Source organism: Pristiophorus japonicus, chromosome 18, assembly GCF_044704955.1.
Source record: "Pristiophorus japonicus isolate sPriJap1 chromosome 18, sPriJap1.hap1, whole genome shotgun sequence".
Taxonomy (NCBI): Eukaryota; Metazoa; Chordata; class Chondrichthyes; family Pristiophoridae; genus Pristiophorus; species Pristiophorus japonicus.
This window is the reverse complement of record NC_091994.1, coordinates 112,293,665-112,320,295: the sequence shown is the minus strand read 5'-3', so window position 1 is coordinate 112,320,295 and position 26,631 is coordinate 112,293,665. Positions and strand designations below refer to the sequence as shown.

General features: G+C 45.2%; 1 protein-coding gene across 6 annotated transcripts in view; it reads right to left on the bottom strand.

Annotated features, from left to right (window-relative positions):
* Positions 1 to 26,631, bottom strand: part of mib2 (MIB E3 ubiquitin protein ligase 2) — a 297,823-nt gene that overhangs the window by 214,057 nt on the left and 57,135 nt on the right. The gene's annotated exons all lie outside the window — the stretch shown is intronic.

The window sequence follows — 26,631 nt, the reverse complement described above, 5'->3', positions numbered from 1 at the left end:
CACATACTTTGTGTCTGTCTGCACGGAACATGCAAAAAACATGGCTGAAATAGGAGAACACAAAGGGTCTAGCGAGAATGAGGAACTGAAAAAAATTAGTATTAGTAAAAAAAAATGAGAGAGAAATTAATGGGACTGAAAGCCGATAAATCCCCTGGACCTGATGGCCCACATCCTAGGGTTTTGAAAGAAGTGGCTATCGAGATAGTTGTAATGGTGTTAATCTTCAACATGAGCCCAAAACTGGCACAGTCAGTGGAGTGGCCGCGTTGCCTACATTCGGGCCTTATTTGAAAGCAGCGAGTGAACATCAGCCGTCATTCCACTGCAGCTTTTCATTGGTGGGAGGGTGAGAAAGCAGCAGACTCCGACACGGAGCTAGCTGGGAAATTGGGCCTGGGAAGGGCGAGAGCAATACTGGCCATCACCGCTCCCTTCAAGCACAAACTAGTTAGGCCGCTCACCACCGAGTACAAATGGGCAAGAGCATGCATGGTGCATACTTCACCTAGTTGTACTTCAAATTTTAATCGGAGTCCTAGAACGGTGCTGGCTGCACGCAGAGAAACCAGCCCTCGGGTTTACCTGCAATACAGAAGGCAAGTACGTTACCTGAATGTAGAGCCAGGAGAAGCAGAGTGCTCTACCCAACCTCACGTTAAAAGGACCCAATTATCACTACCCGCCACCACCCTCCTATCACCGCTGGCTCCCGACCCTTGATCACCCTCTGTCCCCGACCCGACCCTCGACCCCCGTGATCCCCGACACAGACCCCGAACCCCGACTCGTGCCAATCCCTGATCCCCAACCCAGTCCCCGATACCCAGACATCACTCACTCGAGGGCCGCTGCGATGCTAGCAGCAGTCCAGGCTTGAAACCCTCTTCACGTTTCGCCAGCAACACTGAAATGAGGCCTTAGGCCCAAAATCTGAAGAGCCTCGAACCGCACAAACCTTCCCACCTATGCACCTAAAAATGGCCGTGGCCCAATTTCTAGACCCAAATGTTTAAGTGCCAGTTTCAGGCACGACCTAAAATGTACTTAAAATGTATACGTACTACATAAATAGTGGCTTGCACAGAAAATATGCAAATTATGTTGCATGGCAGAATTGACTCACATACACCACTGGTATGTGTATTCAGTCAGTTGCCAGACACCAGTCCAGGTCGGTGATTGGAGCGTGGGCAGGTAGAGCAGGAACAGTGAGGTTGGGCAAAGGAGCAGCGAGAGATTGTAGAGGGATGTGATTGGGGCCCAGGGGAGGCGCGAGTTCGGGGCCAGGAGCCCAGGGGGGCAGCACGGGCCAGCCCACACTGCGATACGTGAGCGCACTTGGTCCGAGCAGCAGAGCAGGTCTCCAGTCGTCTTGGATAATCCTTGCCACTAGACCAAGACCTAGCTCTGTCAAGCCCGTGTGGTGGCTGGTGTGCAACGGCCACCCCACGTTAAAAAAATCCACGCACAGGCATCTTCCACCCTTCAACATGTAGTTCGGGTCCTTCATTGAAACACCTGTGAACTCATCCTTTTTGGCATGGAAGCAAGTCATCCTCGTTTTGAGGGACTGCCTATGATGATGAGACACTGGTGTGCATCCTTCATGCCATGCCATGAAGGATGCATACCAGTGTCTCATTTCAACAAAGATACCAAGTGAGAAGTTGCCATTTCAACAAAGATACCAAATTTTTCCATAATACTCATGGGATACATGGAGAGTCCAATCTACCATTGGGGTGAATTCCCAAACTAAGGACAATAACGTTAGCTAGGTAAATCAGTCCCACTGGAAGGCCGTCACAACGGCTACACAGACAGGAGTCTTTAATCTTGTTTGTACTTTTCCACACTGAAAATGTGATGTTCCAAGTTCCAACTGACAGCAGAAGATTGCAAATTCTATCAACTCAGGACAGACAGTAAATCAATACAGTAATAAACTAGATCAGTCACAATTCTAAAAGTAGTATGGGTTGAACCTCCCTTATCCAGAACTCCCTTATCCGGAACCACCCCTCGTCCAGAACCATTCCCGGCCACCAGGTGGCTCATGCGCAGAACTCCGACATGAACACATTGAAGTCCTTTCTCACTGCCGACTCCCGCAATCGCTGACCTGACCCCGCGATCCACCACACCCCCACCCCCAGCCACCAATCCCCTCCCCCCGCCCCGCCATGATCTCTCTGCCGCATTCCCAGCTTCAAGCCAGCCAGCCAGCCCCGATATCCCCTTGCTCAGGACCTGTACCATCCAATTTAACGTTACCACCCCTGGTCTGGAAAAATCCCTTATCCAGAACAGGCCAGGTCCCGAGAGTTCCGGATAAGGAGCTTCAACCTGTACTGTTGGTTTCCACTCTTGCAGAGCATAGATAAAATTTGTGGATTTTCAAACGATCTGTGCAATTCAGAAGCTTCCATTGAATTTCTTGTTTAAATCTCACATGCAAAGTCCAAATCTAGTGACACACATACACAACACCACACATGCCTCCAATCAGACTGAATAAGTAACTGTGCTGTGACCTTTACAATACTTAGATATCCTGAAAATAAACAGTGACCTGGCCAGAGTTTTTTTCCTTCCCAGTTTTCATAGAGATCATGGAAAATACTTCTTTAACCCAAGCAAAAATGATCCCAAATGGATGAAAATTCACCAGCTTTGCAAACATTTCACAAGCGAAGAATGGGCTAGCATGTCTAAAGCATAGAACTTCAATATGAGGAGGCAGATACAGCAGGTTTGACTGACATTAAAGTTGGTTATCCCTACACTGGACTTTGACGTTTGTCTCAAATACCCAACGATGCTGGGGAGCTGAATCATGGTCCAGCGCAGGGAAACATTCTCCCCCACACAGCGCATCCATTAACTGATAAAGAGCCAACATTCACAGAGAAGCCGACAATAATCCCATTACCTGGCTCAATACGATGCATGGCTGTTGGACAAGAAAAGGAAGTTAAAAGTATAATTAGCATTTTAATGAATACCTACAGAGCAAGCCTGGATACCAAGGAAATAAAAGAAAAAAAAGAAAAAGCAAAGCAGTTCTGGCAACTGAGACACAGCCAGACCTGTGTGCCAATATCCAAACACAGTGTGTGTCAATATCCAAACACACTGTGTGTTAACTGCAGAGATTCATAATCCAAGCGCAGATCATTAGACCCAAAGAAATCTTGCGTCTCAAGTGTAACAGAACAATGGAGGCCAGCTGTTGTTTAGGTCACAGGACTCTAGTTATACAGTACCCTCAACGCAGCAACATTTCCCAACGGGACAGGCTTTGGGAGACGGTTAGAGCAGGTGACCAAAGGCAGGATCAAAAGAGATGGCTTTTGATGGTAGCAGGTATGGTGCAAGGCTGGGGCGGCTAGAATGATCATTTCAACTTGCAGGCGACAAAAAGGCTAAAGACTGTCCCATCATTGGTGGCGTAAAGGCAAGATGCACGGCATGGCAGTATAGTGAAGTCAAAGTAAGTTTAGTCACAAGGAAAGACATGTACATTAAACGTTATCAACCGCTCAATGCCAACTTTATGCTACAGTTTTGCTTCTAACCATACTGTGGAACATTTACTGCACTGCAGACCAGGAGCAGGGCCGTACATGTCCCATATGGTTAGAAGCACACCTGCAGAATAAAATTACGTGATAATTGGCAGCAATTATTTGCCTTTCTGTTTCCTTCCCTAATTCTGAAGTCATACAATTATCTCCAACCGGAGAACCAAATTATGCCACTTCCAAATATTTAATTGATAAATTTGTGATAAAATAAAATACTGTGACTACGGATAGAAATCCAGAATGATTATTTTATAATAAGCAGTTGATTGATTGTGATTGGTCCAGGATTGCACAAAGGACCCAAACAGCAACCAAAGATCATCTCTGAGCAAGGTCTGTATATTGTCAGTTTCAAGAGAGATTCGGCCTGGAAATTATTGTGAGCAATATTATCGTACAAATGTTTGATGTAGTCGTATCAAATTCCCCTTCTGCTACTTTAACACAGTTGTGACTCTAAATGGGTTAACGTTTCCATTAAATGCTGGAGAGAGGAACTTGATAGGAACAGTTTAAGTGTTTTCACAATAAACGTCACCAACACTGTTTGCATAATAGACATCACTTGCAATAATTTCCAGGCTTAACTATGGAGATCACAGTACATTTATTTACTAAACAATATTTCTTAAACTGGAAGGGCAGTTAATATTTGGTTCTTCACCATTACAAAGCTTTCTGCTTTTGGCCTACAGCCTCCATGGACTTTACTGCGTACCAAATATAAATCTGCGGTTACAAAGACTGCTGTAAAACCTGCGATTTTCAAGGAGATTTTAATTTTAATTTCACAAACTTTAAAAAAAATCCACACGAATACAAATCCAATTACACAGCACTTGATAATGAAATTTAAAAATAATACTCGAGTTCTTAAAATATATACCTCATCCCAAAAAATTAATTGTAAAGATTGTAAAGTGGAGCCAAGGATTATGGGGAGCGGGCGGGCAAGTGGAGTTGAGGCCAAGATCAGATCAGCCATGATCTTATTGAATGGCAGAGCAGGCTCGAGGGGCTGTATGGCCTACTCCTGGCTTCTATTTCTTATGTTCTAGTGATTTAGACAGTATTTATCATTAGGAAAAAAATTGACTTTTATTTCAGGTTTTGTAAATTGCATCTCTTAGTTTGCAAGAGCATGTTTTGATCAGTACTAGAAAGTGGCAAACTACCAATTAGACCCACATTCATTAAGGAAATAACAGTTAATAATTAAACATTTGTTCTGAAGTTAAGAACAGGGTATGATGCATAAAACCATCATTTTCTTAAATGGTCTTGTCACGGCAGCACTGAAAAATGAGAGATTCTGAGCATGCAACTAGGCCACAAAACCTTCCGAACTAACTGCAGTATTCACCCCACTTGCTATCTTATGGGAATAATATTCTACAAATAAAATGACTATCTTTTCTGTTGACGAGTTTCACTGCATTATCATTAAACATTTGAAGCAGATGAAGCTACACGGCTATGGAGAAACAGCAAGGCAGTGGGATTGGGTTGGGATTGCCCTGGCAAGGGTTGGCACTAATCGCCTCCGCAGTGTAAACTGCTATGATTCTATCATACATTGTTTGTAATGATATAAATCATACCTGCTATGTGCGTGCAGTTTTGGTTTCCATATTTACAAAAGGATATACTTGCTTTGGAAGCAGTACAGAGAAGGTTCACTCGGTTGATTCCGGAGATGAGGGGGTTGACTTAGGAGGAAAGGTTGAGGAGGTTGGACCTCTACTCATTGGAATTCAGAATGAGATGTGATCTTATCAAAATGTATAAGATTATGAGGGGGCTTGACAAGGTGGATGCAGAGAGGATGTTTCCATTGCTGGGGGAGACTAGAACTAGAGGGCATGATCTTAGAATAAGGGGCTGCCCATTTAAAACTGAGATGAGGAGAAATTTCTTCTCTCAGAGGGTTGTGGATCTGTGGAATTTGCTGCCTCAGAGAGCTGTGGAAGCTGGGTCATTGAATAAATTTAAGACAAAGATAGACAGTTTCTTAAACGATAAGGGGATAAGGAGTTATGGGGAGCAGGCAGGGAAGTGGAGCTGAGTCCATGATCAGATCAGCCATGATCGTATTAAATGGCGGAGCAGGCTTGAGGGGCCGTATGGCTGACTCCCTGCTCCTATTTCTTATGCTATGATGTGATTGACAATGTATATTGGAGAGCTTCTGTAATACCCACGCCGTTTGAAAAGCTTGCAAGCTCATCCACACCGGATGACTGGGCTCAGTTTCTTTACTTCTGGAAAGTTCATTCCATGGTCTAACTCATTCCATGGCTCGTTCCAAACTGGATCACTCTGGGTACCTCCATACACAGCCAGACATCGGTGTGTCGATTATCCAACCTCTCACTGGCGGGTTACTAAACATTCCATGTAATTACATTGCTACCATAGCTTGCCTTTTTTCAATCAAAAACATAAACAACACATGGCGAGGCAATGGTCAATGAGGCTATTGTCTGGCCACGAATACTAACACAGTTTGGGAGGTTGAGATCTCCAATGTTGCTGTTGATTGTGGATTTCTTGATCTTCCAAATGAACTACGGCAGTGAAAAAGGTTTTGGTTGCCGGCCCGGGGCACAGGGGAACTATTCTGGAGCATCTGAAGTAAGTATAATAGCTGGTTCATTTTAAGAACACTAATTGTCCCCAGCAGGGAGTCTGGGAGTGTCCCGAGCCCTGAAGAAACCCAAAAATGTGGTTTTATTTTTATAATATTTCTGTATTGTATCATACAAACATAGAAACATAGAAAATAGGTGCAGGAGTAGGCCATTCGGCCCTTCTAGCCTGCACCGCCATTCAATGAGTTCATGGCTGAACATGCAACTTCAGTACCCCATTCCTGCTTTCTCACCATACCCCTTGATCCCCCGAGTAGTAAGGACTTCATCTAACTCCTTTTTGAATATATTTAGTGAATTGGCCTCAACAACTTTCTGTGGTATAGAATTCCACAGGTTCACCACTCTCTGGGTGAAGAAGTTTCTCCTCATCTCGGTCCTAAATGGCTTACCCCTTATCCTTAGACTGTGACCCCTGGTTCTGGACTTCCCCAACATTGGGAACATTCTTCCTGCATCTAACCTGTCTAAACCCATCAGAATTTTAAACGTTTCTATGAGGTCCCCTCTCATTCTTCTGAACTCCAGTGAATACAAGCCCAGTTGATCCAGTCTTTCTTGATAGGTCAGTCCCGCCATCCCGGGAATCAGTCTGGTGAATCTTCGCTGCACTCCCTCAATAGCAAGATAGTCCTTCCTCAGGTTAGGAGACCAAAACTGTACACAATACTCCAGGTGTGGCCTCACCAAGGCCCTGTACAACTGTAGCAACACCTCCCTGCCCCTATACTCAAATCCCCTCGCTATGAAGGCCAACATGCCATTTTCTTTCTTAACCGCCTGCTGTACCTACATGTCAACCTTCAATGACTGATGTACATGACACCCAGGTCTCGTTGCACCTCCCCTTTTCCTAATCTATCACCATTAAGATAATAGTCTGTCTCTGTTTTTACCACCAAAGTGGATAGCCTCACATTTATCCACATTATACTTCATCTGCCATGCATTTGCCCACTCACCTAACCTATCCAAGTCGCTCTGCAGCCTCCTCGCAGCTCACACTGCCACCCAACTTAGTGTCATCCGCAAATTTGGAGATATTACATTTAATCCCCTCGTCTAAATCACTAATGTATAGTGTAAACAGCTGGGGCCCCAGCACAGAACCTTGCGGTACCCCACTAGTCACTGCCTGCCATTCTGAAAAGTCCCCATTTACTCCTACTCTTTGCTTCCTGTCTGACAACCAGTTCTCAATCCATGTCAGCACACTACCCCCAATCCCATGTGCTTTAACTTTGCACATTAATCTCTTGTGTGGGACCTTGTCGAAAGCCTTCTGAAAGTCCAAATATACCACATCAACTGGTTCTCCCTTGTCCACTCTACTGGAAACATCCTCAAAAAATTCCAGAAGATTTGTCAAGCTTGATTTCCCTTTCACAAATCCATGCTGACTTGGACCTATCATGTCACCTCTTTCCAAATGCGCTGCTATGACATCCTTAATAATTGATTCCATCATTTTACCCACTACTGATGTCAGGCTGACCGGTCTATAATTTCCTGTTTTCTCTCTCCCTCCTTTTTTAAAAAGTGGTGTTACATTAGCTACCCTCCACTCCATAGGAACTGATCCAGAGTCAATGGAATGTTGGAAAATGACTGTCAATGCATCCGCTATTTCCAAGGCCACCTCCTTAAGTACTCTGGGATGCAGTCCATCAGGCCCTGGGGATTTATTGGCCTTCAATCCCATCAATTTCCCCAACACAATTTCCCGACTAATAAGGATTTCCCTCAGTTCCTCCTCCTCACTAGACCCTCTGACCCCTTTTATATCCGGAAGGTTGTTTGTGTCCTCCTTAGTGAATACCGAACCAAAGTACTTGTTCAATTGGTCTGCCATTTCTTTGTTCCCCATTATGACTTCCCCTGATTCTGACTGCAGAGGACCTACGTTTGTCTTTACTAACCTTTTTCTCTTTACATATCTATGGAAACTTTTGCAATCCGTCTTAATGTTCCCTGCAAGCTTCTTCTTGTACTCCATTTTCCCTGTCCTAATCAAACCCTTTGGCCTCCTCTGCTGCGTTCTAAATTTCTCCCAGTCCCTGGGTTCGCTGCTATTTCTGGCCAATTTGTATGCCACTTCCTTGGCTTTAATACTATCCCTGATTTCCCTTGATAGCCATGGTTGAGCCACCTTCCCTTTTTTATTTTTACGCCAGACTGGAATGTACAATTGTTGTAGTTCATCCATGCGGTCTCTAAATGTCTGCCATTGCCCATCCACAGTCAACCCCTTAAGTATCATTAGCCAATCTATCCTAGCCAATTCACGCCTCATACCTTCAAAGTTACCCTTCTTTAAGTTCTGGACCATGGTCTCTGAATTAACTGTTTCATTCTCCATCCTAATGCAGAATTCCACTCTTCCCCAAGGGGCCTCGCACAACGAGATTGCTAATTAATCCTCTCTCATTATACAACACCCAGTCTAAAATTGCCTCCCCCCTTGTTGGTTCCTCGACATATTGGTCTAGAAAACCATCCCTTATGCACTCCAGGAAATCCTCCTCCACCGTATTGCTTCCAGTTTGGTTCGCCCAATCTATGTGCATATTAAAGTCACCCATTATAACTGCTGCACCTTTATTGCATGCACCCCTAATTTCCTGTTTGATGCCCTCCCGAACATCACTACTACTGTTTGGAGGTCTGTACACAACTCCCACTAACGTTTTTTGCCCTTTGGTATTCTGCAGCTCTACCCATATAGATTCCACATCATCCAAGCTAATGTCCTTCCTAACTATTGCATTAATCTCCTCCTTAACCAGCAATGCTATCCCACCTCCTTTTCCTTTTATTCTATTCTTCCTGAATGTTGAATACCCTTGGATGTTGAGTTCCCAGCTCTGATCATCCTGGAGCCACGTCTCTATAATCCCAATCACATCATATTTGTTAACATCTATTTGCACAGTTAATTCATCCACCTTATTACGGATACTCCTTGCATTAAGACACAAAGCCTTCAGGCTTGTTTTTTTTAACACCCTTTGTCCTTTTAGAATTTTGCTGTACAGAGGCCCTTTTTGTTCTTTGCCTTGGGTTTCTCTGCCCTCCACTTTTCCTCATCTCCTTTCTGTCTTTTGCTTTTGTCTCCTTTTTGTTTCCCTCTGTCTCCCTGCATTGGTTCCCATCCCCCTGCCATATTAGTTTAACTCCTCCCCAACAGCACTAGCAAACACTCCCCCTAGGACATTGGTTCTGGTCCTGCCCAGGTGCAGACCGTCCGGTTTGTACTGGTCCCACCTCCCCCAGAACCGGTTCCAATGCCCCAGGAATTTGAATCCCTCCCTGCTGCACCACTGCTCAAGCCACGTATTCATCTGCGCTATCCTGCGATTCCTACTCTGACTAGCACGTGGCACTGGTACCAATCCCGAGATTACTACTTTTGAGGTCCTACTTTTTAAATTTAGCTCCTCGCTCCTTAAATTCGTTTCGTAGGACCTCATCCCATTTTTTACCTGTATCGTTAGTACCAATGTGCACCACGACAACTGGCTGTTCTCCCTCCCTTTTTAGAATGTCCTGCACCCACTCCGAAACATCCTTGACCCTTGCACCAGGGAGGCAACATACCATCCTGGAGTCTCGGTTGCGGCCGCAGAAACGCCTATCTATTCCCCTTACAATTGAATCCCCTATCACTATCGCTCTCCCACTCTTTTTCCTGCCCTCCTGTGCAACAGAGCCAGCCACGGTGCCATGAACTTGGCTGCTGCTGCCCTCCCCTGATGAGTCATCCCTCCAACAGTACCCAAAGCAGTGTATCTGTTTTGCAGGGAGGTGACCACAGGGGACCCCTGCACTGCCTTCCTTGCACTACTCTTCCTGTTGGTCTTCCATTCCCTATCTGGCTGTGGACCCTTTCACTGCGGTACGACCAACTCGCTACACGTGCTACTCACGTCATTCTCAGCATCGTGGGTGCTCCAGAGTGAATCCACCCTCAGCTCCAACTCCGCACACGTAGTCGTCAGGGACACTGGTGTCGTCCCTGAGTTCCCACATGGTACAGGAGGAGCATAACACGTGACCGAGCTGTCCTGCCATGACTTAACCCTTAGATAAGCAACAACAATGCTAAAGTTTACTCGCTGTTATAGAAGAGAAAAAAGAAAAACTACTCACCAATCACCAGCCAATCACTTACCCCCTTGGCTGTGACGTCACCTTTCTGTTCCTTTCTACTTCTTTTTTGCCTTCTCCCTGTAGCTGCACAAGTCACGCCTTTTATAGGCCTCACCAACGGACCTCCTCGACGCTGGGCCCCGGACTCCCTGCTGTGCCTTTTATAGGCCTCACCAACGGACCTCCTCGACGCTGGGCCCCGGACTCCCTGCTGTGCCTTTTATAGGCCTCACCAACGGACCTCCTCGACGCTGCTCCTGACTGGCGCCGACGCTGGGCCCCGGGACTCTGTATCCTTCGAATCACTCCCAAACTCTGTGATTCACTAAAACAGTATTGAGCTAAAGGGGTGCATATCGCAGGATTACACATTATAGGCTCCAATGCTTTGCATTTTAGCCTTGCTGAGCTTAAAGGATATTATTGTGATTAAAGCACTTCAACATCAGGTGTGCCAGACAATCGAAGTAAAGCCAAGCCTTCAAATTATGGGGCTCAATTTTCCCCGGTGATGTGTGCCCTTTCTTTTTTTGAGCAGGTCGCTTTTTTGGCCGAAGTTAAAAAAACACAATTTCCCCGATCAATTTGCCCCAGCGTACCTCGATTAGTTACGATTTTTTTAGGTTCGTCTTTTTTTAGTCGAAGGGGACGTAACCTGCCACCCACGCCAATTCTGGCCATTTAGGCAAGTTTGGCCAGCTGAGAGTTACTCCAGTTCTGATTAGGCCAGCATACGTGGCCTCGCAGAAAAACCTTCCGGAGAGTTTAAGAAATCGGCACAGGTAAGGAAATCGGCGCAGATGCCCGGAAGAGGGGGTGGGGGCACAAAGAGAGAGAAGAGGGAGGGAAAGAGAGAGAACGAGAGAGAGAGCAGGTTGGCAAGAGGGGGGGGGGGGCGAGCGAGAGAGGAGGGGGGGGCGAGCGAGAGAGGAGGGGGGTCGAGCGAGAGAGGAGGGGGGGGGCGAGCGAGAGAGGAGGGGATGCGAGCGAGAGAGATGGGGGGGCGAGCGAGAGAGGAGGGGGGGCGAGCGAGAGAGGAGGGGGGGGCGAGCGAGAGAGGAGGGGGGGCGAGCGAGAGAGGAGGGGGGGCGAGCGAGAGAGGAGGGGGGGGCGAGCGAGAGAGGAGGGGGGGGCGAGCGAGAGAGGAGGGGGGGGCGAGCGAGAGAGGAGGGGGGGGCGAGCGAGAGAGGAGGGGGGGGCGAGCGAGAGAGGAGGGGGGGCGAGCGAGAGAGGAGGGGGGGGCGAGCGAGAGAGGAGGGGGGGCGAGCGAGAGAGGGGGGGGCGAGCGAGAGAGGAAGGGGGGGCGAGCGAGAGAGGAGGGGGGGCGAGCGAGAGAGGAGGGGGGGCGAGCGAGAGAGGAGGGGGGCGAGCGAGAGAGGACGGTGGGCGAGCGAGAGAGGAGGGGGGGCGAGCGAGAGAGGAGGGGATGCGAGCGAGAGAGATGGGGGGGCGAGCGAGAGAGGGGGGGGCAAGTGAGAGAGGAGGAGGGGGCGAGCGAGAGAGGAGGGGGGGGCGAGCGAGAGAGGAGGGGGGGGCGAGCGAGAGAGGAGGGGGGGGGCGAGCGAGAGAGGAGGGGGGGCGAGCGAGAGAGGAGGGGGGGGGCGAGCGAGAGAGGAGGGGGGGGCGAGCGAGAGAGGAGGGGGGCGCGAGCGAGAGAGGAGGGGGGGCGAGCGAGAGAGGAGGGGGGGGCGAGCGAGAGAGGAGGGGGGGCGAGCGAGAGAGGAGGGGGGGCGAGCGAGAGAGGAGGGGGGGCGAGCGAGAGAGGAGGGGGGGCGAGCGAGAGAGGAGGGGGGGCGAGCGAGAGAGGAGGGGGGGCGAGCGAGAGAGGAGGGGGGGGCGAGCGAGAGAGGAGGGGGGGCGAGCGAGAGAGGAGGGGGGGCGAGCGAGAGAGGAGGGGGGGCGAGCGAGAGAGGAGGGGGGGCGAGCGAGAGAGGAGGGGGGGGCGAGCGAGAGAGGAGGGGGGGGCGAGCGAGAGAGGAGGGGGGGGCGAGCGAGAGAGGAGGGGGGGCGAGCGAGAGAGGAGGGGGGGCGAGCGAGAGAGGAGGGGGGGCGAGCGAGAGAGGGGGGGGCGAGCGAGAGAGGAGGGGGGTCGAGCGAGAGAGGGGGGGGCGAGCGAGATGGGGGGGGCGAGCGAGGGGGGGGGCGAGCGAGAGGGGGGGTGCGAGCAAGAGAGGGGGGGGCGCGGCGAGCGGGAGAGAGAGCTGGGGAAAGAGAGGCGGGTGGGGGAAGAGAATTGGTGCAATGTGTTTTACTGTGTTGGGAGCTGGCTGTATGTTTCACTTTGAAGCCTCAGCTGGCATTGTGTCCCTGGTTACCATGGCAGCCTGATCTTTTTGGCGCAGATCAAGGCTCAACCCCCAAAACTAAAGAACAGGTTAGACCAAAATGAAGAAATCCAACAGGGAAACTTTAGAACATTTATTTTGGCGTATTTGGGGCCCCCAAAAAAGCGGGCGTAACTCTTCAAGTACGCCCAAAAAAAGCTTTGCGGAAAATTGAGTCCAAGGATTCAAAAATCCAGAGTCAGACAAAACATGAAAAAGGTTAACTGAACTATAGCGTGCAAGGGAAAAATAGTCATCTGCAACTCTATTTGACAAACGAATGTTTATCTAGCAACTCCATGTGACTTTTAATCACACAGCTAGTGATGGAACTCTCCCAAGAGATATTACAGTACAATGTGACTGAAATAGAGGACTGTGGACTATGGAACTCTGCCTAACACACAATCATTTTTTATTTTTTTTATTCAGCCTGTCATTTTTGGAGCCTGCTATATCATGTGTCACTGGCTGTATGCTCCATCTGTTTCAACGTCAGATTTTAGCCCATTCCGAGCTGACACTGCACAATGAAATGTTTTATTAAAAAAACAATCATGCTGTGCAAAATGTGTGTATCTTTGAAGGAATTGTACGGCGTTTAAGTCAAAATGGGAGGCCTTATCTTAGGTCAGTTGTGTAAATCAAACCATCCTACTAAAATCAATAGCAGGCAAATTCAGACCTTAGTAAGCAAATGCTTCTTAAAGAGCACAGGTCATAGCTATTGACACTTGAATCAGCACACCAATTATTTCTTAGTACAGTCAGATATCTGCTGGGCAAACAAATACACAAAAAGTAATCTCCCCCAGGATTAGCAAACCGGAGAAGTCAGTCCTGTGATACAATAAAGGCAAAATACTGCCGATGCTGGAAATCTGAAATAAAAACAGAAAACGGTGGAAATACTCAGCGGGTCAGGCAGCGTCTGTGGAGAGAGAAACAGAGTTAGCGTTTCAGGTCGAAGACCCTTCATCAGATTTGGTGAACCTTGCGGTGTAATAGGCTTTAAGCAAGTACAAGGGCAGGGAAAGGGAGCAGGTGAGAAAAGAACAAAAGGGTGATAGGGTGAAAGGCAGGAGAGATTGAATGACAAAAAGGAGGAAGTTGCGAGGCAAAAGGGGATGGTAATCGGACAAGTGAAAAAACAAAAGGAGGGTCTACCGAAGCTATAAATGGCAACAGCACCTCACGTCCGGAAAAATGGGGACAACGGATATGATTTGAAATTGCTGAACTCGATGCTGAGTCCAGAAGGCTGTAAAGTGCCTAATCGAAAGATGAGGTGCTGTTCCTCGAGATTACGTTGAGCTCTTCTGGAACAGCGTAGGAGTCCGAGGTCAGAGAGAGTGGGGCAGATAATTAAATTTCACAAAGAGACAGGCATAGCTAGGACCCATACGAGGAAGTGAGTAGTTGTTCATATGAACATAACATGAGAAATAGGAGCAGGAGTCGGCCATCTGGCCTCTGGAGCCTGCTCCGCCATTCAATAAGATCATGGCTGATCTGATCTTGGCCTCAACTCCACTTCCCCGCCCGCTCCCCATAACCCTCGACTCATTCAAAAATCCGTCGATCTCCACCTTAAATATGTTCAAAGACCCAGCCTTTACAGCTCTCTGGGGGAGAGAATTCCAAAGATTCACGACCCTCAAAAAAATTCCTCTTCATTTCTGTTTTAAATGGGCGACCCCTTATTCTGAAACTAAGCCCCCTAGTTCTAGATTCCTTCATGAGGGGAAACATCCTCTCTGCATCTACCCTGTCAAGCCCCCTCAGAATCTTATACGTTTCAATAAGATCACCCCATATTCTTCTAAACTCCAAGGAGTATAGGCCCAACCTGCACAACTTCACCATCTCGTGAACCTTCACCGAATTGCCTCCAATGTAAGTATATACTTCCTTAAATGAGACCAAAACTGTACACAGTACTCAAGGTGTGGTCTTACCAAAGCCCTGTAGTTGGAGCAGGACTTCACTGCTTTTATACTCCTTCCCCTTTGCAATAAAGACCAGCATTCCATTTGCCTTCCTGATTTCTTGCTGTACCTGCATGCTAACTTTTTGCGTTTCATGCACAAGGACCCCCAGATCCCTCTGCACTTTGCAATCGCTCCCCATTTAAATAATTTGCTTTTTTATTTTTCCTACCAAAGTGGATAACCTCACATTTTCCCACATTATAGTCCATCTGCCAAATTTTTGCCCACTCACTGAGCCTATCTATATCCCTTTGTAGATTCTTTGTGTCCTCCTAACAACTTGCTTTCTCACCTATCTTTGTATCAGCAAACTTAACTACATTACACTCGGTTCCTTCATCCAAGTCATTGATATAAATTGTAAATAGTTGATGTCCCAGCACTGATCCCTGCGGCACCTCACTAGTTACAGTTTGCCAATCTGAAAATGACTCATTTATCCCGACTCTCTGTTTTGTTAGTTAGCCAATCCTTTATCCATGCTAATATATTACCCTCAACCCCGTGAGCTTTTATCTTGTGCAGTAACCTTTTGTGTGGCACCTTATCGAATGCCTTCTAGAAATCCAAATACACCACATCCACTGGTTCCCCTTTATCCACCCTGTTCGTTACATCCTCAAAGAATTCCAACAAATTTGTCAAACATGACTTCCCCTTCATAAATCCATGCTGACTCTGCCTGACCGAATTTTGCTTTTCCAAATGTCCTGCTACTGCTTCTTTAATAATGGACTCCAACATTTTCCCACACACAGATGTTAGGCTAACTGGTCTATAGTTTCCTGCTTTTTGTCTGCCTCCTTTTTTAAATAGGGGCGTTACATTTGCAGTTTTCCAATCTGCTGGGACCTCCCCAGAATCCTACTGGACCCAATCACAAGGAAGTCGAGGATTAAAATCAAACTGATCAGTTCGTTCTAGTGAGCCACGGCGATAGATTCAGAACCTTGAGCTTGGATCAGCCTTAATTATACAACTGGGTAGGCTTTCATAGAATCATACAAATTTACAGCACGGAAAGAGGCCATTCGGCCCATCATGTACGCACCGGCCGACCAAGAGCTACCCAGCCTAATCCCACTTTCCAGCTCTTAGTCCATTGTCCTGTAGGTTACAGCACTTCAGGTGCACATCCAAGTACTTTGTCAATGTGGTGAAGGTTTCTGCCTCTACCACCCTTTCAGGCAGTGGGTTCCAGACCCCCACCACCCTCTGTGTGAAGAAGTTTCCCCTCAAATTTTCTCTAAACCTCCTACCAATAACTTTAAATCTAAGCCCCAGGTTCTTGACCCCCCTCTGCTAAGGGAAATAGGTCCTTCCTATCCACTCTATCCAGACCCCTCATAATTTTATACACCTCAATAAGGTCTTTCCTCAGCCTCCTCTGTTCCAAAGAAAACAAAACAAACAATACAGTACAACCTTTCCTCATCGCTATAATTCTCCAGTCCAGGGAACATCCTCGTAAATCTCCTCTGTACCCTCGCCAATGCAATCACATTTTTTCAGCAATGAGGTGACCAGAACTGCACGCAGTACTCCAGCTGTGGCCTAACTGATTCCAGCCCTGATGCTGAACCAAGGGGGCGAGGGTGGTGTGCGGTTTTAGCTCACACACAATAGGAGCAGCTGCCCTCAACAGATCTTCCACGGTTGGCCTCATTCCGAATGCAAATTGAGCGCTTACCCAGTATTGGGCCTGCCAGCAGGAGCCTGCCGAGGGAGCGTTGCCAGTTCTGTGCTGCAGCAGGCTCCTACAGGGCTGTCGCTACCATTGAAAGAGAAGGCGAAGGCGACTTTTGTGCGCATATAGAAATTTGAAACCTGCAAAGAAATCATGTTCAAAGAATAATGCAAAAGGCACAAAGAGTCCTGCTGTTCAGTTAAACATCTGTTGAGCTGCTCTTTCAAACAGGTACCTTGTCTGAGCACATGCAACAGCAACCCATGCTGTGTGGGAGATGATGTCTGGAGGTAATTATATATGAGGGTGGGACCAGGGTACTGCAACTACAGGTAACGAAAGTTAATTTGAAGAGGCCACTTTGCTATTTTTACATAGAATTACACAGAATATATATTTTTTATTCATTCACGGGATGTGGGCGTGCTGGCAAAGACAGCATTTATTACTCATCCCTAATTGCCCTGCTAGGCCATTTCAGGGCAGTTAAGAGTCAACCACAGTGCTGTGGGTCTGGAGTCACATATAGGCCAGACCGGGTAAGGGCGGCAGATTTCCTTCCCCAAGGGGCATTAGTGAACTAGATGAGTTTTTAATCACAATCTGATAGTTTCAGGGTCACCATTATTGATACTAGCCTTTTATTCCAGAATTATTTTAACTGAATTTAAATTCCCCAGCTGCCGTGGTGGGATTTGAACTCTTGTCTCTGGATTATTAGTTCAGTCACATTACCACTATGCTATACAGCACAGAAACAGGCCATTGGGCCCAACAAGTCTGTGCCTGTGTTTAAGCTCCATCTATGGGTACCAAAACTGTACGGGAAGTGAGGAAGAGTAAAGCCAAGGCTCCCTGAAAGGAAGAGATGCCACCTGCTGATTTGTTCTGCCCCCGTCACGCACTCAGTGTCATACAGGCATGCCCTGACCCCGTCACGCGCTCAGTGTCACACAGGTATGCCCTGCCCCCGTCACGCGTTCAGTGTCACACGGGCATGCCCTGCTCCCGTCACCTGCTCCCGTCACGCGCTCAGTGCCACACGGGCATGCCCTGCTCCCGTCACGCACTCAGTGTCACACAGGCATGCCCTGCTCGTCACGCGCTCAGTGTCACACGGGCATGCCCTGCTCCAGTCATGCGCTCAGTGTCACACGGACATGCCCTGCTCCCGTCACGCGCTCAGTGTCACACGCGCATGCCCTGACCCCGTCACGCACTCAGTGTCACACGGGCATGCCCTGACCCCGTCACGCGCTCAGTGTCACACAGGCATGCCCTGCAGCACAACAACTTGACATTGTATACTGCAATAACACCTCTGTTTGAAGCCAGCACTCCTTTTCCATTCCTGTAAGCACTCTACGTAGAACCAGCAGCAGCCACCGTGCCATATAAGAAGTCAGTCAGATTATCTCGTCAATGTTCCCCACTACTGCCATAGAGGCCCGGGGCTCCAATCTCTAGTCTGACTCTGACATGCTAAGAAATTGAATGGAGGGAACTTTGAGGAAAATATTCAAATTATTGTTCTCAAGTCAGATCAGTGCACAATCAGAGAGGTACATCCGGCAGCAGGGGCATGACAAGTACACTAGAAATAGGAGCAGGAGTGAGCCATTTGACCCTTCGAGCCTGCTCCGCCATTTAATGAGATCGTGGCTGATCTGATCATAGACAGTTCCACTTCCCTGCCCGCTCCCCATAATCCTTTATTTCCTTATCGCTCAAAAATCTGTCCATCTCCGCCTTAAATATATTCAATGACCCAGCCTGCACAGCTCTCTGGGGCAGAGAATTCCACAGATTTACAACCCTCAGAGAGAAGAAATTCCTCCATCTCAGTTTTAAATGGGCGGCCCCTTATTCTGAGACTATGTCCCCTAGTTTTAGATTCCTCTATGAGTGGAAACATCCTCTCTGCATCCACCTTGTCGAGCCCTCTCATTATCTTATAAGTTTCAATAAGATCACCTCTCATTCTTCTGAACTCCAATGAATATAGGCCCAACCAACTCAACCTATCTTTATAAAAGTCAACCCCCTCATCTCCGGAATCAACCGAGTGAACCTTCTCTGAACAGCCTCCAATGCAAGTATATCCTTCCTTAAATACGGAGACCAAAACTGTACGCAGTACTCCAGGTGTGACCTCACCAATACCCTGTACAGTTGTAGCAGGACTTCTCTGCTTTTATACTCTATCCCCCTTGCAATAAAGGCCAACATTCCATTTGCCTTCCTGATTACTTGCTTTTTGTGCATACTAACTTTTGTGTTTCATGCACAAGGACCCCCAGGTCCCTCTGGCCTGCAACACTTTGCAATTTTTCTCCATTTAAATTGTAATTTGCTTTTCTATTTTTACTGCCAAAGTGGATAACCTCACACTTTCCCACATTATACTCCATCTGCCAAATGAGCCCAATATCTCTACAACAAGGTTCTGATAATTACATTCGCACAAATTTCATTCTTGTTCTTGTAGTTCAACCCAGATTACCAAAATTATCTAATTAAAATTTCTCTTTTCTATTTGTGAATTTATGTTCTTTTTTCCATCTCATTATATATTTTAGTTTTTATCCGCCATCATTTTACTTCTCTCTTTTTTTTCAGTATTTCAGATTTCTCCTTACCTTCTTTCTTATTCCTGTGTGCGCAACAAACGCCACATGAATCAAAAAGGGTAAACAGAAGCTGTTCAGTACCCAGCAGGAAACAATAGTACATCAACTGCGGCACTTGTGGTAGGCACACTGAGGTTCACCCAAAAGTCTGAAATTTGTTGTTTTATTACCTATTTTGAACTAAAGAAGTTTAAAATTTAGATGGCCTTTTCAACAAAGACCGCAAAGGGCGAGGGGGGGGATGGTTGTTAGTCATTGAGAAGATCATCACCTTATTGTTTATTCAAGCAAACTACGTGATAAATTCTACGAAATGTTTACACAATGTCACCTTGACCCTTCCCACTACACTGGCTCATGGATTTAAACAACGGGAATGGCCAGATTATTAATGCCCTCCAAATACTCCTCCACTACATATTAACATTAGTGATTCAGCACAACCAGAGGTATAAATGTTAATATAATAAAAAGTCTACCTATTTGATAAATGTGGAATTCTCTAATTGAGTCCATTAGACTAATTTGGATAGCGGATCTCAATTTTTTTTATTGGACCACACGACCTAAAAGGTCATCTGGTAATACGGGAAAACAAAAATCAAGGTTTAACAAGTAAATGCAGAGTGTAGAGTTTCGTCAATAATATGTCAGAAGACACGGAACAAGTTTGTTCGCAGAAACTCTCCAAGAACCACCCAATTTCAACAGACACTCCTCAGCTAGTATAACATAACACACACAAACCAGAGCGCTTTACAACCAATGAAGCACTTTTGGAGTGTAGTCACTGTTGTAATGTTGGAAATGTGGCAATTTGTGCACAGCAAGCTCCCACAAGCAGCAATGTGATAATGACCACATAATCTGTTTTAGTGATGTTGGTTGAGAGATAAATATCGGTCAGGACATAGGGGAGAATTCCCCTGCTCTTCTTTGAGATAGTAACGTGGGATCCTTTACATCCACCTGGGAAGGCAGACGGGGTCTTGGTTTAACATCTCATCCATCCAGTTTCTGTGAAATAATGGATCAAGCCATAACTTTCAGCAAGGAAAGCACAGCAACTTTATATAGACAATGTACATAACAGCAACTTTATTAGAACAAACCAGAGATATCATGACACTAGGGCAGGCAATTTCCCCAAAAGTTCTGACCAACTGATCTCCCTCAACCAACACCACCGAAACAGATTAACTAGCCATTTATCACATTTGCTATCTGTTGAACCCTGCTGTGCACAAAGTAACTGCTGCTTCTGGCGACATTACCTATAAATGTACATTCTTATTTTTTTTATAAATTCAGATGGGATTTTTCTTTAACTATACTGATTAAAGTTGTTATAAATTAAAGAAGTAACTGCAAAACTAAATTTGTGGAAAAATGCCTCAAATCAAATGGCAGAGAAAACATGTAAAAGGTGAAGAAAGGCTTTACACATTGGTGTTTTTCAGAATCAGGGATTTCAATTTCCTAGTTCAGCTTAAAAGGCCCATTGAATGTTAACGTAAATAACATAAGTTACAAAGGTTTCACCCATAAAGTGAAATCATCACCTTATGAATGACATCAGTACAACAACTTGGAAGGTTCGGTTTATATGAAAGCATTCCTTTTCTAATTTTTGCCATTTCTGAATTAATGTGGTAAAGCTGAAAGATCCTAGGGCTGGAATATTACCAAAAGCAAACAGAAGTATCTCTGCCTTTTCTGCACACCATCAGACAGGAGCTGACAGCAGAAATATTTCCAATTATTGTTACTTGAAGGCTGTTCCTCGGTTGTCATTTGAAATTCATAAGAAGCTCACTGGCCAGGAATCGTAAGGGAGGGGGGGTTTAATGAGAAAAGACACAGATATTCAGGATCATGTGACAAATTAGAGTTCTCTATAATTCAGAAGTATACAATTATACACGGTACGCAGGACTTGCGAGGACAATACTACAGTCTAATAAATGTTTTGCTTTGAAATAGATCACACCTTTTGTTGAATAATTTTATGATTATGAAACTGCCTACATTAATAACACTTGCTCTCCAAGTCTCTTTCCATTGAAGTCTGCAAATTCCAGCTGCTGAGCGTTTTCCATTCCCATCAGCTGTTCTTCACTGGGGAACGATGAAACAGAGAATTCTCTTTCACCCCACAGGCCTCACATTATGGTGTTCTCTGACATTTGGAGAGAGATAAAGATTTCATTGTAATACTCAGCATGCCTTGTGCAACAAAGGAACCCTCGAGTCTGTTCACTCACTGGAAACGCAACTTATTCTTGACAACTGAGAGAACAAAAATACTCTACTATTTCAAGAAAAACAAAAGTGACAGTATTTCAATTCTTCATGCTATGCCATTAATAATTCTAGTTGCAGGCCACATCTTGAAACAGCCTCTTAATTCCATAGATCTATTTTAAAGTATACATGAGCTCCACTTAATCTTCACAACATAAAGTACAAAGTCTGATATTAACTGACATTTTCAAATGATCAATAGCATAGAATACTTCACTGCGGCTGGAAAAGAGCACAGCTTTTATTGATCAAAGTGTTAACCATTTTATTACACGATATTACAAGTCAACCTGACCCAATGGTGCTTGATAACTTGTGCGTATCTTTTTGCCCAATTGTCAATAAAAACAATTGACGAGATATTTTATTTTATATTCCTGCTTATCATATAAATGATGCAATGGGATTTACTGTAACATAACTCGTCTGAACACTGAACCACAGCACAGTGCACACACCATGTACATTACAATGTTCTTAGTCTCTCTTTGTGCTACTGTAGAATCCTTCATCGCAATATTTTCTGGTTCGACAACAACAAAAACAAGTTGTAGTTATATCGGGCCTTTGACGTCTCAAGGTGCTTCACCGGAGCGTGCAACATGTTGTGAGTTACCAACACAATGTACAAGGCAGTCCAGGGTCTGTGTTACTAATACGATATACAATTAGTACAAGATGATCATGCTTACGAATTGTGGGAGGGGGGGGTGTAGGACAGGCACTTCTTCAAACCTATAAAGTGTGCAGGGAGCTCTGGAAATCGAATACAGTGGTTAGGTATTTGAAACATGTTTTCAATCTTGCTGCAGGATGACATTTAAGCTCTAAAGAAAATACTTGCCTTAATATGTGCCTTATCACATCTCTCAGAAAGGTCTCAAAGCACTTCACGTATAATAAATTACTTTGGAGTGCACTGTCGCCATTTTGTGCACTGCACTATACCACAAGAACTATGAGGTGAATGACTACTTTACTTGAAATGTTGTTGGCTGAGGGAGTAATGTTGAACCTCTTGTTCTGCAAATAGCCGCAGGATTATAAACAACCTTCTGAACCACTCGGATAAACAGGCCTCAGTTTAAAGCGTCATTTATAAAGACAGCACCTCTGACATCACAGCACCCACTCAGTATTGCACTGGAGTGTCTGCCGCGATCATGTGCTCAAGTTGCACAAGTCTCTTCTGACTCAGACAAAATTGCATCTAAACTAAACCAAGTTAACATTACTTTTTTTTTTAAAAATACAAAAATTGTTCAATCCTCTCAGAACTCAAAAGATATTAGTGACCAACAAAACTGAAGGTAAAATATTAAAACTGGCAGCATGCATAGCCACGGCTGTCGAATTTCCTCACAACCTAACCCTCCTGATTTCTGATGGACAGAACTATGATGGCTCTTGAATTGCTCACCCCTGGGAAGTACTGAAAGGGGTTAGAGATACGGAGGTAGAGTTTGTGTTTTGGCCGCCATCAGTAATCCGGGCGCGAATTGCGCTCAAAACTGCGCTAGTTTTCTGAATTGACTTTTTTGCTCAAGTTTCCGCTCAAACTCATTATTTGCATAATGACAAATATAAAATTGGCCATGAACCAGCGCATCAGGCAAGAGAACATAACGGCTTTCTTTCTTGCATTAAAAATATTCCTGGATATATTTGAGGGTAACCTGGTGCAGTTTGAGTAATACAAAAAAAAAATCAGCATTTTTAATCAGAGTGTCTCGTCCACCATCTGTGAGTAACCCAATTTTAAATAACTGAAAATGCCTTTAAAAAAACCGTACAGAACCACTTACTAGTTTCATTGGTGTACAGTGGTCAGTTTATTAAATTAAATCTTTTTTAATATTTAAAAGCTTTAAAAAGGTGCCGATGAGCACCCCTACACCTAAAAATACCAAGAGCCTCCTCGAAGCCCCGCAAGTGCAGTTCACGGAAGCCCGACGAGGTGAGGAATTCGACCCGAGGGCCTGACCAGTTTTTTGGTCGGGGCCAGCTTCCAGCACAATATGTTTTTGCACCAACTCAAAAGATCGCGGAAACTCGATTTGCGCTGAATGTAACTTGCGCTTGAAATTCTGCGACCATTTGGCTGCTTTTACGCGAATACCAACGCAACCTAGTGGAAACTCTACCTCTCTGTAATGTCATGCAGTACATCATGAGAGACATCGGCCTACTAGATTTCAGCATCGTCATCATCATCATCGGAATCGAGGAAGACTTGCTTCCACTCTTAACATGAGTTCTTAGGTGGCTGAACAGTCCAATACGAGAACCACAGTCTGTCACAGGTGGGACAGACAGTGGTTGAAGGAAAGGGGTGGGTGGGACTGGTTTGCCGCACACTCCTTCCGCTGCCTGCGCTTGATTTCTGTATGCTCTCGGCATTGAGACTCGAGGTACTCGAGGTACAAAGATCACTTAGAGTGGTCTTTGGCCAGGGACTCCCAGATGTCAGTGGATTTATGGTGTTGGAAGCACTCATTTTATTCCTCAGCTCAGTCTTTCCTCAGCAATTTATAAAACGAAGTGTTAACCCTTTCTAGAGTGATTTCTCCCTCGATTTTGCAACAAATGGCCAATATTTTCATTTAAATTAGATCCTCGCCTGGACTACATTAAAAATCTCTGGGCTAGAATTTCCTAACAACTCACCAGCGCCCGACTGCCGCCCAAAAGACAGCTAAGATTCCCAAGATGATTGCCATCGAAAACCGCCTCCAAAAAACCCAGCCCAGCGAAAAAAATGGGCGTTGCACCCCGATTCACCGCGAAAAAGGTGAATCTTGGGTTAACTGGGCGGTTCTTAAAGAAAATGGGCGATAATTAATACATTTACTAAAAATTTACCCCGAGGCTGCGGGTTGGGCCTAGGAAGAGAAAAACACAAAATATTTTTTAAAAAAACGTAACATAAAAAAAAAAATCAAAAACATTCTCAGGGTCCTTTCAACTTAAATCACGGAATTTTAGAATAATTAGTAAAAAAAACAATTAACTTATCTTTTTCTTGCCGAGCTACTCACCTACCGCCCAGCTCCGCTGATTCTTGTGGGCGTTTTTTTTATACTTACGTACAGGTCACCGCTGAGCCAAATCCCATGCTGGGGCGACCTGTGGATGGTGCACGTTGGCAGGCTGCTCCCCAGCGATACTTCGAAACTGCCAGCGTAACTGAGCTGGGGAATTTCTCGGCGACCCAGTTATCGCCCAAAACGGCCAATACCGCAGAGAAACCAGGCGGTGAACCACTGGGAATTCCAGCCCTCTGTACCTGAACCCAAGATGCGTATCATGATTTTGCAAATCACGTCCAAAAGTGGTCAAATATTTTGTACTTGGATACATACTCACATGGTACATGGGAACTTAATGCAGATTTACTTGTTGGCCAGTGGATATCAGAGCCAGATATTGAAAAATATGAATACCCAGTATATTACTGCAGCTATTCTTTGAAACTCTGAGAAAGCAATCTCATAGCTCATTGTCACAAATTGTGTGCTGGTTTGTGAATTAGCTCTTCAAACTGGCTAGCTGGTCTCAGTGTAAATCCAAAGGCCCCAATTTTCCCCAAAGAAGAAAAATGGCCTTAACTTACCTGTACGCCTCAGCACTGAAAATAAAAACGAGTAGTTTCCTGACCACATGCACACCCACTGGCTCTGTGCTACTCGATCCGACTCTGCAGGGCGGAGCCTCCAATGTGCGTTGAATTGTGCTAATTGGTGCTGGTCATTCATTCAGCAATTTAAAAAATAAATGTCATCAATATCAGACATAAATATGTTTCCCTTGTTATTCCACAATGACTAATGTTTGAATGCAGGCAGGCGATAGGTTCTCAAAGCAACCTATGACTGTGGACACTGAAGCGTTAAATCAACTAAAATTTCAGACTGTTGTTTACCTACCTCGTCGCATCCCATGGAATCTTCGTGATATTGCGCTCCAGTCTTAGAACAAAATATTCCGAGAACCTGTATATCTAAATAGTATTGTGGCTTTGATCACAGTTGATTGATAGCCCTATCTTCTAATAAAGTAAGGAGTTAAAACAACAGGATCTTTCTTGTTCTTTACTGGATTTCTAACAAGTTGTTCAGAATGTGAGCCTGCCGCTAGCACATTTCCCACAATCTGCCGGAAGTGTTGGGTACACCAAGGAACTGGCAAATTTCAAGTAAATCTGGTGGAGCAATTGAGCTTTGACCGTGGATATTCTGAAAGCATGCTTTGTAAATTATTTATGCTACACCATAGCATTTACCTAATATCTTTGCTGCGTGAATTATTCAGGTGCAAATAAATGTAATTAGCTGCTCTAGCATGTATGAAGCCGATTTAAATGCAATATTTTCTGTAGAGTCTGCAGATGTAAATGCCGTTAAGCAAGTTACAGCCGCCAGGGCAAACTGTTAGAGCTGGACTAGGTTTATTCTGTCAGAGCAGAAATGAAAGACAGGTTTCAGCCACAAAGGATGCTGTCCACTAACAGAAACTGTCATTATACTGCTTAAACAAAAAGACAGTGTTTGACACCAGCAAACAAGATCAATAAAAAAGAAAAACTGAATTAAGGATTTGCAATCTTGCAAAAAAATTATAAATGAGTTCAAATAAGCCTTAATTAGATTTAATGGCCTCGATTTTAACCCTCCCGCCTGTAAAAATGAAAGGCCAATGAATCAAGGGAAATTAAATCAAATCAGCTCTGAAACACTATTCTACACATACAGGGAAAACTAAAACTAAGTATTTTGATTATGATTAAAGAAACTATTAGCAAAGGATCCCAGAAAGGAGGCAAGGTGTTCAATTCAGCTTTTTCATCAGGTCATTACTAACCCAGCAGAAATTAAACAATTTAGAGAAATTCTTTTTTTTTTAAACTCTACTCCTTGGAATACCATCTGACAGCTGGTCAGACGGTGCGAAGAAAACAGGAAGTCTCCTCTTTAGTCACAAGATTCAGATGGAGACTTTTGGTCAGAACTGATTCTGATGAAGATTCTGCAGCTGAAAGTTAATGATTCTTTTCTCTTCATCAATGCTTGATGGACCTGCAATGTATTCCCAGAATTTTCCATTGATCAATAAATTCAACTCAATTCTTTTTAGCACAAATGTTTTTTTTTTAAGTGTCGCAGTTGAAACAGAGTTTTGAGCTCACTGATACTTCCCCTTTAAGCTGTTCTTTTCAAAAGGCATCAAAAATGTCACATTTTTTGACCATAGATTTTCTCCTTTTTATTTTGAGCCTCATCTCTCATGTTAACTTCAAAAACACAAT